This window comes from Micromys minutus (genome assembly GCF_963924665.1).
Source record: "Micromys minutus genome assembly, chromosome: 7".
Classification (NCBI taxonomy): Eukaryota; Metazoa; Chordata; class Mammalia; order Rodentia; family Muridae; genus Micromys; species Micromys minutus.
Window position 1 is genome coordinate 47,593,642 of NC_137976.1, and position 14,143 is coordinate 47,607,784.

Below are 14,143 nucleotides of genomic sequence, written 5' to 3' on the forward strand. Positions count from 1 at the left end.
AAATAAACAGTATACATTTCCAGCCCAAGCTTCAAGAGGAAACGAGAACATGACCAGATTTAAAGTGATATGCCAAAGACACCTTATTCACATTATGCTGGCCTGGGTTCTCCTTTGCTTCCTTTTTTTTGTCCAGCTTTGTGGAATAAGTCATAGAGGTGGTTCTGCAGGAGTATACCCACCCATGCCATTCCCTGGGTGATGGGCAGGTCTAGGAGCAAGGATGCTCAGATTCATATCTTCAGCAGGATCAGTGTTTTCAGAGGTTATGGCTCGGCTCCAAAGCACCCAGAGTCCCGCTGGTCCCCTTCCCATCACTACAGTGCTCTGGATTTAGTTTATTACCTTTAAAGCAAAGACGATGGCCAGCTTCATTGCTCAGAATGCCACTGTAACGGATGTTATAGGATTCCTCGTGATTGTTTCCCAGTAGTTAGTGTTGTCCTGAGAGCTCTCTTTGACACTGAAGCATGTCATAGTACTTGATGCCAGGGCCCAGAGTGCAGCATCTCCTCCTTCAGAAGGCTTTAAAAATATTATAAGACTAAATGCAGTTTCTAGAGTCCTGCTGGGAAGCAGGTTGTAGAATCCACACCACAAAAGCAAATTGTGGAGGCAGAGGGAAGGGCGGGATGTCTAAGTCTGTGCCAGAGAAAAGGATTTGGAAGTCTTTTGTCCTGTTCTTAGCATCATCCCAGGACTCCACTGACTACCTTTGATTTTTAGTATTGTTATAAAAGTTATTTTAGGGTGTGGGTACTGTCTGCTGCCAGTGAGTTCTCTATCTGTATCTATCAGCTATGAAAGCCCTTGGGCAAACTGCTACATTTGATAGTTGTTGGCCCCCTAACATGGGTCACAGAGGCTTCATAATAGCTTATTCTAGCACCTCCTGTCTGCTCTCTATTTAAAAAGAAAAAGTCAGCTAAAAGCAGAATAGCTTTAAAAAGGTTTGATTAACCAGTCCCCTCAACCAAAGAATGCCATCCAGAATTAGTCTGCTGACCTCTGGGTTTGGAGCACTTGATGGTGCCATTTAAATTTGGAAGTTAGACTGTAAAGGTCAAGGTCTGTGAGATTGGGGGGCATATCCACAGCAGGTCATACTCTCCCCATTACTGTTTTATTAATGTTCACTGAGACAGAAGTAAGTCCCCGTAGCAGTTTTTCCATGTCCTGATGCCATTCTGCGTTCCAAGGGGACGGGTACATGCTGACCCTCACCACAGCCCCCGCTGCACATTTTACCTGCCACCCCAGATCCGTTGTGTCCCAGGCCACTGAAGTATCCGAACTGGCTAGGATCAGCTGACCTACTGGGATACGAATACAAGCAGCAGTCAGTGGGTCGCGTCCTCCACGAGAGTTCCCTCCATGCCTGGCGTATTGTACGGTCTAAATGTGAAGATATTGCCGTGCTTTGTAGTATGTGACATAACATTCTTACCTGTGCTAGGCATTTATAAAACAGAAAGAGTACACACACACACACACACACACACACACACACACACACACACGCACACGACTGAAGAAATAGCCATTGAATGACCTGGTTTTTGTCATCATTATTTTCTAAGTCCTGGTCACTGCTAAACAGGAGCAAGCCCTTCACCCCAAGCTGTCTTTAGCCGCAGTCTAAGTTTCAGGAATTGTGAATTGTGTGTGTTATCACTCGTCTTCCCTTGCACCCACTCTCCTGGTGCTGTTCCTACTGTACAGTAGGCCCGCCTTGAAGTTAGAGGGTTCCCCGCTGTTCTCAGAGCCAACGGAACAGGTCTACACCCAGCTTGAACCCCTATTGTGAAATCTTAGGAGAATAACTTATCAGTTGTCCCCACCCTTGAACCGGGGGCTTTCCCTTTCAACTGCTCTGAACTGTGGTAAGAACTCGGGAATGGTGGGTGCAAAACTATGACTTCAAATTGACAAGTACCCATGACTCCACTGTCTCAGTGCTTTTGGCAGCATTTAGAGTACTGGAATGTTCTAGAGAGAGCCTTGTGTGGCAATTTTAATCTGATCCAGTTTGAAAATAGCCTGTTGCAATGTGCAAACATTCCATTATTATAATAAACATTCCATAAAGGATTTCACATCTTGGCCATTGAGGTGGATCCTTCGGTAAAGGCACTTGCCATGCAAACCTGGGGCCCTGAATCTAATCCCTGGTGATAACAGAGTAAAGGAGAGACAAGAGCCACAGCATGGCCCTCTAACCCCCACCTGAGCTGCATATGCAATAATAATAAATACCGTTAAAAGGGCCATCTCTGTCAGGCTTTAGATAGGATTGAAGAGACAGAATTCATGGCTGCTCCTGTTTTAAAAATCACTGGTAGCCTTACTGAGTGCAAGATGGGTTCTAGGGCCAGCATCCTATATGAGTCATCTCACCAGATAGGCTCACACCCCTGTTTTGTCCTCTTTCAAGAGTTCCCATAGGAACAGACAGGTTCCTACTCCCATACCACCCAGTTGTAGGTCATGTAGATCATCAGTCAGCTGTTACCTCCAAACCTGCTTTGTTTGACAGAGAATGTAGTAGTCTTCTTGGTTTTCTTTTTAGGCAGGATAATAGCCTGCATGTTAATATTCAAACGCACTCTTCTGTCCACTAGGTTTAGTGACAAAGGGCAGCCAACCAAATCAGATAAAGAAGCCATCCCAGTGGGTTTGGTTTTGCAGGGCACTGACTGAATTTGACATGCTTCTTGCTGTTTTTCTGTGTTGCTCCCAGGGTGGCAGCACTCATACTGCAGACAGCTAGAAGGAAGCCAGAGAAGGGTAGAAGGGGTGAGACCTCAAAATACCAATGTCACCACCTGCTCCTCTCAGCTCTGTGATTCTCTTGTTCTGGTGCGTGAATGACAAGCCTTCACCTCCATCCTTAGGTCATTGGAAGACTAAAAGAATCCAGGACTTTTATCCTATTAAACCAAAAGCTAATGTTTGCAAATCCAGCCAACTATAAAATGTTACTACAGTAATCTTGTTACATCAGATGAAACATGAACTTCTCCCATTCAGGAATATACTCTGGCCTTGTCAGCTGCGAAGGCTGTTTTGGTAGTCTTCCGTAGATAGATGTAAGGGCTATGTGCCTCCATCCCAACATTTACACTAGGATTAGTCTTTAGCTCAAGTACTATATCACATGTGCTAATAAGCCAGGAAACTGAGGAACTGTCCACTGGTCCCTATAAATTCTAGAGAGTCCTGGCTCTGCCCTTCCGAGCAAACCAGCAACATCCCATGCCTGTCTGCAAGAGCTGTCAGAAATAAGTCCAACAGTTATTCCTGATTCAGTCGGTTAGACTGCTGTTGATATAAATCCAGTATCTCAGTCTGTTGGGCTTCTTCACGGGAGGACTGGCCCTACATGATTTGAGCCATTAGACCATTAACACCACCTAGTTGACCACAGAGACTAGTCACTCATTGGATCAACAAAGCCTATAGGGTTAGGCTGCAAATAAAGCCTGTGGTACCAACCTCTGGAGTGAGGAGAGCTTCGCAAATGCTGAAGGCCCCTGAAAAATGTGCATTCCTGACTAGGATGCATCAGGTAATAACCAGCCATCCCTAGGGGCATACTAAAATTGATCAGCATATTTGGAAATAATTTAAAAAGTGAAATCCAGTGTAACAGAAGTTGGTAAAGATTTCTGAGATAATGCCCACATACTAGGGGGAGGGGATGTTCACTGCTCTGAAGTCAGGAACATGTTGAAGAGTTACTGACGTTTATCCATAGTAACAAGTGTTAGCTTGGGCTGCGCTGTCAGCGCTATGCAGATTGATGGGAAAGAGTAAAATATCTGTGGATTGACAACCAACTCACAGGCTTCTGTCCTCTTTGGCTACAGTACATCCACAGTGGATTTATCACACTTGTCACAAGAAAACACTACATAGGAAGAGAGCTGCCCTTGTTCTTTCAAGTTCTAATTACTATCACAAACAGTCTTCAGTAAATAAAGGAGCCTTTCTGAGATAGGTCAGTCTTCTGCCAGTCTATGGTGGAAGGCTACACTGTTGTCCCTCCATAGGTTTCCCCAAAACATTTCTAGGATCAGATCTCATGGAAGCACACAATGGATGGGTTTGTGACCTACATCGAATTTGGCTGTAGAAGGTGATTAGAGGAGACCCCAATGGAAATCCTCTCTGGGAATCTGTAACATCGGATTTGCTACGGTGACTTAGGACTGAGCCCGATCCCAACCAAGATGTGTACGACAGCCATGAAGAGATGGATCTTTGTATTCCTCAGAGGTTAATTTCCCTCAGTGACACACAGTAGATCCCTGAAGCCCAGAGTTACCCATGGTTTTTCAAGTGAATAGACACCACTGTTTTGGTTTTCAGTACTATTTTTCTGGAACAATCAGGATACTAAATCCACTCAAGTGTATTTATCAAGCTAAACTAAATTCTCTGAAATCTTAGGAACAGCTCCAGTATTGGTTATATTTTAACTAGAGGCAGCAGAAGTTACTCTCCATGCATCAGTTCACTGCAGCAGACACCATGGTTCAGTCACACCACTGTACTCTCATTAGAAAAGTACAAAAATTCCCTTCGATGGAGTGCTTCACTGCCCAGATGAGTGTCCAGCATCTTCGGTTTCACTGTATATTTGAATACCAAAACTTCTGTAGAAAACACATCAGGTATCAGGTGTTGCTATTAAATCCCCAAATTATTCCATTTGTCTACACAAGCTACCCGTTGCTCCTCTCCCTTCTGCTTCTAGCTCTAAGCCAGTGCTACAATATACCATCAACATGTCTACCTGGCAGTTTTGTCCCATCAAACCTGTGTTCTCTGTCTCTCAGGGCTGCACCAGTGGCAGTGGAAAATAAGCTTCAAGGGAGGTCCTTCTTTCAAAGTGGTTCGAAATGAGAAACTATTATATTTTTCTATTCTTGTTTCACTATTTTTACTTCTGAAAAGTGATCTCTCTCTGAAAAGAGGCTTTCCCCTAGTTCTCACTCTCCCTGTCAACCCTCTCTCACTGAAAGCTCCATCTCCTCCTGAGTGATCTGAACTTCATACTCTGACCCAAAACTAACTCTCAGTGGTAATCCAAACTTTCGTCCTTCTCTTTAAAACTAGTAATATCTTCTGCAGAGGAAACTCTAGCTGTTTCCCTGGAAAACCAGTGAGGGCCCACACTGGCTTTGTTTTGGTTCTCAATGCGAGCCTTGCTTCCTGAAATCTAAACTGAGGCTAATGCAGTTACTTTGCAGTACCTGGGTGTTGAATCCTGGGTAATGAGTGACAGAGGTGTTTTGCACACAGCTTGTGCTTCAGTAATGGACACTGGGTAATCTAGACAGCCTTCAAGTAGGAGTAAGTCTAGCTCAATTTGGAATCACTTTGCCCTCTCCCCACACTGTCTGCAGAAGAAGCATATCTTGCTGTCTTTTAGAGTAAAAATCCGTTGCTTGCTTTTTGAATTATTTGCATTGTGTTGATGCTATGTATTTCTACTCGTGAGAAAAGGCCCAAGTTATAAGTTTAAGCATTAGAACTGAAATAGTAGTGTAGTTGGTTGAATAAAATTCTCAGTTGTGAAACACAAAGTCAGCTTAGACTTTTATATTACATTTTAAATACTAGATGTTAATCTGCTGGGTTTTAGACAGTCCTTTAATTTCCAGAAATTGTCTTTTATTTTTGCATTTTGGACTATATGGCTCTAGATATTTTGAATAAAGCCTTTTATCATCTAATTTTTATTTCTATTATCAATAAATCAATTATTAAAGCACATATGCTATCACTAACCCTAACTACATGACTATGGAATGCACAAACTATAAACAACCTGAGATACTTTCTGTGCTTGTGACCTTCCTAGAAGACATTAAAAGTAGTGACAGGTGTGATGTGTGCTCCAAACAGTACAAACAGTAGAGGTATTCTTGTAGTTACTTAAAAAACCCACATAACGCAGGTTTATTTTTAATAATGTGTGTGTACGGTGTGGTTATGTGCATGTGAGGGCAGGTGCCCTGGGGATAAGAGGCATTAGGTTGCCCTGGAGCTCTGGGGACCCTGATATGGATGGTAGGATTCAAACTCATGTCCTCTGTAATAGCATGAGCTCGTACCACGGAGCCATCCTTCCTGGGGCCCATAATACTGTTTAAACAAGGCTACATTTGTTTCAGTTACCAAACTGTGGATCATTCACTTATTCTTTTAATCACTAGGAATACCTTCCTCCCAGTAGATTATATCAGTGCTATTTTAAGTGGCCACTAAATGCTGCTATACATCCAAAGCAAATGAAAACATGGACAACTATGGTGGATTCCAGAATTTTTCCTGTCAGTGCCTCTGAAATCTCAAAATCTAAGAGCCATGTTTTAAAAATACTTTATTATTGAGACAAACTCATACTCATAAACTCAAAAACATAACTCATAAAAATGTTAAATTGTATAGCATTTAGTATATTTACAGGGTTGTGAAGTTGTTACCACAATCAAATTTCAATTTTTTTCATTACCTCCAAAATAAACCTATACACATTTCCTGCTAAGAAGTCCTTGACTTGGTCCCTGCAAAGCCACATTCTTCTGTCGGTTGCTTGTTCTGGGCATGGTATATATTTGGCAGTATGCAATAGATGGTCCTTGGAGACACAGCCTTTCATTTGCTCCATGCTTCCCAAGTTAATGTTACTGCTTTGTGCACTTCCCTCATTGCCAAAGTTGGCTTACCGTAACAGGTTGTACCGATTAGCACTGGACACTTGGGACATTTGCCTTTGGGGAGTAATTAAGAATTATGAATGAACCTGCTATGAACACTGGTGGTTTGAGTAGGTATGTCCCCATAGACTCACATGGCACTGGAGGTGTGGCCTTGTTAGAATAGCTGTGACCTTGTAGGAGGAAATAAGTCACTGTGGAGGTGGACTTCAAGGGCTCAGATATGATCAAGCCATGCCCAGTGAGAGTCGTACCTTGCTGTCTATGAATCAAGATATAGAACTCTCTGCTCTTCCAGCACTGTCTGCCTGCACACTGCCATGCTTCCTGCCGTGATGATTGCTGGGGTCCAGGAATTACCTCACAACCACAGGAACACCAGTCTTAGACAGGGATAGTTTATTGAGCATATGCCCCAGCACTGACAAACCAGGGCCATGGTCCAGATTTGGAAACTGAACTATGACCCCAAGTTAAGATCCTACAGGGTTTTTAAAGCCTCCAATCCACAAACATCTGTGCCAAGTTATCTCACTAATCAGGATTTCCCGATTTCCTCAGGAACATCTTTGTTGTACACTATCCTGTTCCCATTGGTTGGCATATTCAGCTGTGGCAGGAGACTTGCCTAATATTCATTTCTTAACTTGTCCACCAGGATGGTACTTTGTCTAACATCCATGTCCTAACTTGCCAACCAGAATGTCACTAATTCATGCACATGTCTCTTTCCACAGGGGTAGATGTCAGTTACCAGGGAGGTCTTGGGAACTTAAACCTTACTCAGTTTGACCACTACTCAAAATGGATATCTTAATATATTGGTGCACGTGTCTCTATTATGTTGGGGTCCACCCCAGGGGCAGCTTATACCATAAAAGCTTATGCATAGGTGCAAAGATTGCTGTTGGGTGGTTGTTTGGGGCCCAAATTTATTGTGGGTCACTATATGAAGCAGTTCTACTGACTTCTGTTTTGATTAGTTTCCAAGGGCATAGAGCATAACAAAATATGAAATCATTGTTGTCATTAATAAGTTTCCCAGCAGAAACAATAGAATGTTCCCTTTTAATGGCAGATTAGCCAGGTAACTACTTCCTTGGCCATAAATTTTATCTAAGCCTTAACATTTTACCTAGACATTAACATGCCATCTGGGTCTTAATGTTTTATCTAAGCCATAACAATAATAATGAACTAAATCTCTAAAACTGTAAGCCAGCCCTAATTAAATGTCTTCCTTTATAAGAGCTGCCACAATCATGGCATTTCTTCACAGGACTGCAAACTAATTAAAACATGTATGTACAGCTTCCACATGGAATGGCTGGGATTTTCTTGTACACATATCTAGGAATAGACCTACAATTGTATGCCCACTGTGGCTTACACTTTTGGCTTTCAAAGACAGAGCCTCTGTACCATTCTCACCAGCATATTCTTTTCCGTCTTGGTGATGATAGCAACCCTAGTGTCACTGGGATTGCTGGGATTTTTCTGCTTCCTTATGGTATTTTCTTATTTAACTCCAACCCTTTTGTTCCTTTTCAATTTTATTGGATATTCTCTGTATTTACATTCCAAATGTTATCCCCTTCCCCCACACTCCCCTCCCTCCTTGCTTCCATGAAGGTGCTCCCTCTCCCAATCACTCTATGCACCTCAGTGCTTTGGCTGTTGATATTGTTCTTCCCACAAGGGTGCAAACCTTTCAGCTACTTCAGTCTTTCTCTAGCTCTTTGACTGGGGTCTTTGTCTTCAGTATGATGGTTAGCTTCAAGCATCCTCAACTGTAAAGAAAACAATCCATCAATCCATTCCTTTCTTGAGAGCAGTGTGAAAACACCCAAGTTCTCACTGAGAGGATGGACTTGGAGGACAAATGCATCCAAATGAGTATTGTGAGAACACGTGTAAGAAGACAGAGGAGAGAATGAACCTGTCACAGACATGGAAAGTTAGAGAAAGCATGTTAGAGAGTTAACAAATTGCCTCACTGCACACTGTGCTGTAGGACCATGTGGCAACACTGGGATGGTGAGAGCAGGAATATCAGGATTTCAGAGTTATCCTCAGCTACATATCAGGTTCAAGGCCAGCCTTGGCTACACAAGACTTCAGATCAAAAAGAAAAACACTAACTTAGAGGAGAAAGAACACCAGTCCACTGGGTTGATTCAATTGCTGATTCCTTCATGTGTACCAGTAACTAGGACCCATTTTAAGCTTCGAAGGCGATGCTACTGAGCCAGCACCAAGAGCTGGAGTCAACTGCTTCCCAAAACTCCCTAATGTTAGCCCCCCCCACCAACCCCAGTCCAGCTTCTGCTTAACCCATGGGAGTCAGTAAATGCAACTAATATCTATATTGTGACTTTCACACCTTTACAAGTGTCCAAAGACGGGGGTGGTTGCCACTTTCATTGTATCATTAACCCATCATAGTCTTTTATGGCCAGACTTCCTTCCTTTAGGATCTTAGCCAGCTAGCCACAGGTTTGCTTTTGTTTTCTATTTGTTTGCTTAGTGTTGTTTAATCGCCGGAACATTCGTAGTCCCCAAAATGTACAAACAAGCAACAAACAAAAACCTGCCACAGAATAAAAGCAAAGGAGAAATGCTCTGACCACCTATGCCTCCCCACTAAGAAAAGTTCCCTGAAAGTCCATTTATCTGCAGGATACATGGCTGGGAGATGGTCCTTCAAACCCAAACACCGACATCTTCCACATATAAGGGTTACTTGTGCAACAGTTTCAAGTGTGAGCATAAACGACAACAAAAAATTCAAAGAACTTGTGTCCATTGCAATGCCTGATCGGATGTTTGGCCTCTCTGTTTCTTTGCTCCAGAGATACCAAGAAAAGCCTCAATTTTAGATTTTTCTTCCTGCCAAAATGCAAGGGGCAGTGGGGGTTGGGTGGGTTACGCTTCTGTACCTTCAGAAGTTGCTGTAAAAGGCTCTGGAGAAATTAGATGGTGAATCACCCAGAAAATAAGCAGTTCATACCCGGACTTTAAATAGCCCTCTGCAATTCTCGTTTAATGTTTCCCCGCTTGGCATTGCCCTGTGTAGTGTATTTAAGTACAACCACGCCTTTTTGTCCACAGTCTCCTGGGCTCTGTCTTCTCTAAATACTTTCCATCCTGCTAGTACGGCACAAGAGTTTTCCTCTTTGCCCCGGGGTGTGTGTGCTCCAAGCAAAGTAAGGAATGCAATAACTTTGCTGAGCTAGAATGCTACCTTGCTACCTTGGTATGGGCTGGCCTGCTCTTCTACATCTCAGAGAGGCATATGGATACTGAGAACTCCCCATGGCCAGATCACCAACTGGAGACTTCCCATAGGGCATGTAAAGAGATTGTGCTGTGAGTGTTCTGTGACTAATTGTGAGCTTTGAGAGGGAGGCAGCTGTGTATGTGTGTGTGTGACTTCTTTTCCTGGCTAAAGGAAACACAGATGTCCCCAGCTGTGATTCAATAGACTTTCAGGATTTTTCTAGATTAGTCCTTTTTTCCAAATTAAGTTTGGTCATCTCCATAGGAACCCCTCAGATGGGGCTCCACTATGGTGGGTTCAGTACCCGGGGCCTGTGTCCTTTGCCCTAATTCAAGTATCAGATGGTACAGGTGAAAGCAAGGACTATCAGATCATAGTCCCCTTGCTTCAGCCCTTGCTCCTCACATTTCAACCTATTCTGTGTTCAGCAGTTGAGGGTAGGAAATGGTGCCACTGTCCTGTTCTCTGCTGTGAACACAAAGAACTCCACTTTCTACAGCTGCCTTTTCCTTTAAAAAAAGAATTTTATTTATTTTATGTATATGAGTACTTTTGATGTCTTCAGAAGAGGGCACCAGATCACCTTACAAATGAGACACCTTGTGGTTGCTGGGGATTGAACTCAGGACCTTTGGAAGAGCAGTCAGTGCTCTTTACCACTAAGCCATCTATCTCTCCAGCCCAATGTGTAGCCCAGGCTGGCCTCAAACTCCTGATCCTCCTTCCTCCGCCTCCTTCAGTAAATCCTACCATACCTGTGCCACCATAACCAGTCAGCTCCCTATTCTGAAGAGTCAATGTGAGGCGGTCAGGACAACAAGGCAGGGCTGCTTTGCTGTGTGGAGAGGATTCTAGAACAGGAGAACAAGATACCCCTAATCAAAGGACCGGTGGGAAACATCTGAACTGCAGCTCACCAGGACGGGTAGTGTGCAGTGGAGTGGTATGTGTCTGTGGGAGTATATGTGTGGGTGTGGGTGCAGGGCGTGTTCTCAGATAGCACACAATATCAGATAATTCTGGGATGTAGGATAAAGATATTCTATAGCTCTGGAATATAAGGCAGGAAGTAGGACCAGGTGGGGAAAGAAGCAAACCGGTCCCACTGCATGTATCTCTGTGGCAGCTGTGACATGCACAGTATATCAGGCCAAATAGGCTAACATACCCATCTCAATCGGTGGTGAATATAGGACACTCCCAAAGGTAAAGCAGCCATCTATAACCCTGGCAAGACTGGCAGCTGGCTTTGCAAGCCTTCACCCTGTGACAGTGCTTCAGGTCTGCCTCAGTACAACCGTGATGCTGACTGGTTCACTTCGGGAATCTACTTCAGGGCACCTCCTTCATGGTCTTGGTGGATTATACTTGGATTATACTTAGCTTGGGGGCTAGTAGGCTGGTCTGCTGTCTCCATTTCAACTCTTCGTTTGAGATTTGCCTTATTCTAAATGGTTGAATAGATGTAGTAGTTGGCCAAAGAACACAATACTGATTCTCATCCCTGAGAATTTAGAGGTCTTGATTAGCACATCTTTCTAAGGCTAAAATTACCTCTTTATATGGATATCAAGGGACACCAGCTAGACACTCAGGGTACACAAATTTCTTTCCACACTAGCTCACAGCATCCTGAACCTTCTTACAGATTAGGATAGTTTAGCTCTGTCAAGTTGGTGGCATCACTCCAGTTACTCTCTAGACAGACATAGCTTAGACTTCACTGGAACTTTCACTGTGGAAAGCATGTGTCCCCTTGGGAGATGACCCACAAAGCTCAGATCTTAGAAACAGAAGGAACAGTGCGTCCCTTGGAACCTCCCTAAACAAAGATCCTTCTGTAAGCCATTGTAAAAGCACCCCCATATTGCCATAGTACTGATGTGAGAGAAAGGCACAAGTGTAACAGTGACAGAGACATCTGGACTATGTGAAGCATGCATTGTGCACCTTTGAGACTTTCTCCTCCTCAGTCACAAAGAACTTTATCTGAAAATGTCCTGATGCTGGGCTGTGAGATGGAGAGTCCTGAGAAGACCCAGCACACGAGGAGAATTCCCAGTTGCTATGCCTGGTGTACCAGGATGACATACGCCATCTCTCCCTGTTAAGAATAGCTTGGATTTTATAAAAAGTCATAATTATCTGATAGAAAAGTCCTAAACTTGTCCTCGCCTTCGGGGCCTATGCAATGAGGTCTACACCAAAACCTTCAGTAAGGTTCACAATGTATTTTTTCCCAACATGAGATCAATCTGGATGTGCTAGAGACCCCTCTCTTGCCAGGAGTCTCACTCGAAGGTAAAATGTGTCTTATGCAATCAAATGTGCACCACAGCAGGATTCCCAGGTGTTGAAACTCCTATCGTTAGAACATGAAGAGAAAACATCAGCCTTTACTTCATTTCTTTATGGTAGAAGATCCAGATTTAAAGAAAAGAATAGTAGAGTTACTTTTCAACAAATAAACAACTAGAATTTTAAACAATTTACTGGCATATTTAAAATAAACTTGTAAGTAATAAAATTAATTTAAAATAAACCTTTTGATTTTTGTTTGCTAGGGTTTTTTTTTTTTTTTTGAGATTTGGTCTTACCATATAGATCTGGCTATCATAGAACTCACTGAGATCTACCTACCTTCTTCTACCTACTACGTGCTGGGATTAAAGGTGTGCACCATTGCAGTCTACTAAACTTAGAATTCCACATTTTAGAATTAATATAGAACTTATCTCTGGAATCCATAATATTATTGGACATGGCCTATAGTCTGCCAAATAGTGTCTTGCTTGGTCAGCTCCTTAAGTATAATACTAGAGAAATAGTGGAAAAATTAGATTCTCTGTGGTATATTCAGACTCTAATTATCTTTTCCTACATTTAGACAAAAGGAGGATAATCAATCCAATTCTGGTTTAAAACTATAACTTTAGTTATGTGTGGTTGTTCATAGTTGTTATCTCAGTGCTCAGGACATGGATACAGGTTGATCATTAGTTCAACACCAATCTCAGATGTATAGTAACAGCCTGACTATATGGAGACTCTGTGTTATCGATGACCCGCATGGCACAGTAAACCAAAGAGTACAGTAGTAGTATACATACCTTGATTGTATCCGTCAACTTTAACTGTGGCTTAAGACACACACAAGAGGGATTTGATACCAGGTACTGGAAGCAAAGATAACTACTCAAACCTAGTGAAATCATGGTAGTTGGAGATCATTCTATAACTACTCATTTATACCAGCAGAGTCCCTAACAACAATCCATGAAAATTTATCCTTAGACCCAAAGATACGTGTAGTCTTCTTTCCCTCATTAAGGAAACTCATTGTTTACAACAGAGATTATTAAAGAAAAGTACAGGCAATGAAAATGCAGGGTTTCAGACCCTAGTCTCGATAGATGGGTCTACAAAACATTCCTGCATCCAAGGATCAGGGAATATTATACAAGATGGCCAAAAAGATTGTAAGAGCCAGAGAATCAGTGAGTTTGCCATGCGATTATGTCAGAAGCTCTACCTATAATGTCTCACCAATGCAGGTCACACGTACCATGCCACTAAAGGGAGGTATGGGACTGGTGAGGGGGACATGTTCAAACCCTTGAAATCTCAGAGTTTGAGAAGACAGGAGTAGTGCTAACTCCTTCTCTCATTCCATGCTTTGGGACACAAAACCACCACCCCAACAAGGTGACCATGAGACACCAGTCACTTAACACAGCACCCAGAATTCGTCCCCCATGCAAATAGAGCATCACCAGCATCCTAGCCTCAGCCAAGAAACAGTATTTACCCACCAAATCACATCTCACTCCCCACGGAGTCCGCATTGACCAAAGCACACAAGTTATTTCCCCAAGGATCATCTGAGACTGGCTGCTTTTATGGAGTGATAACTCTTGGGGGAAGGTCCTCTCCCTCGAAGTACTCATTGTTACCTTGGACCCACCTGCCCAGACAAGATCTCATGGCTCACATCAGAGTGCTGGCTTCTGACACTGTTATTGCTGCAACAGAAGCGGGACCCAGGACCCAGGCTACTTGCTCTGTGCCATCTAAATCTTAAAAAAAAAAAAAAAAAAAAAAATTATTTTCTAAGAGTGGTAACATTCCCAGAATT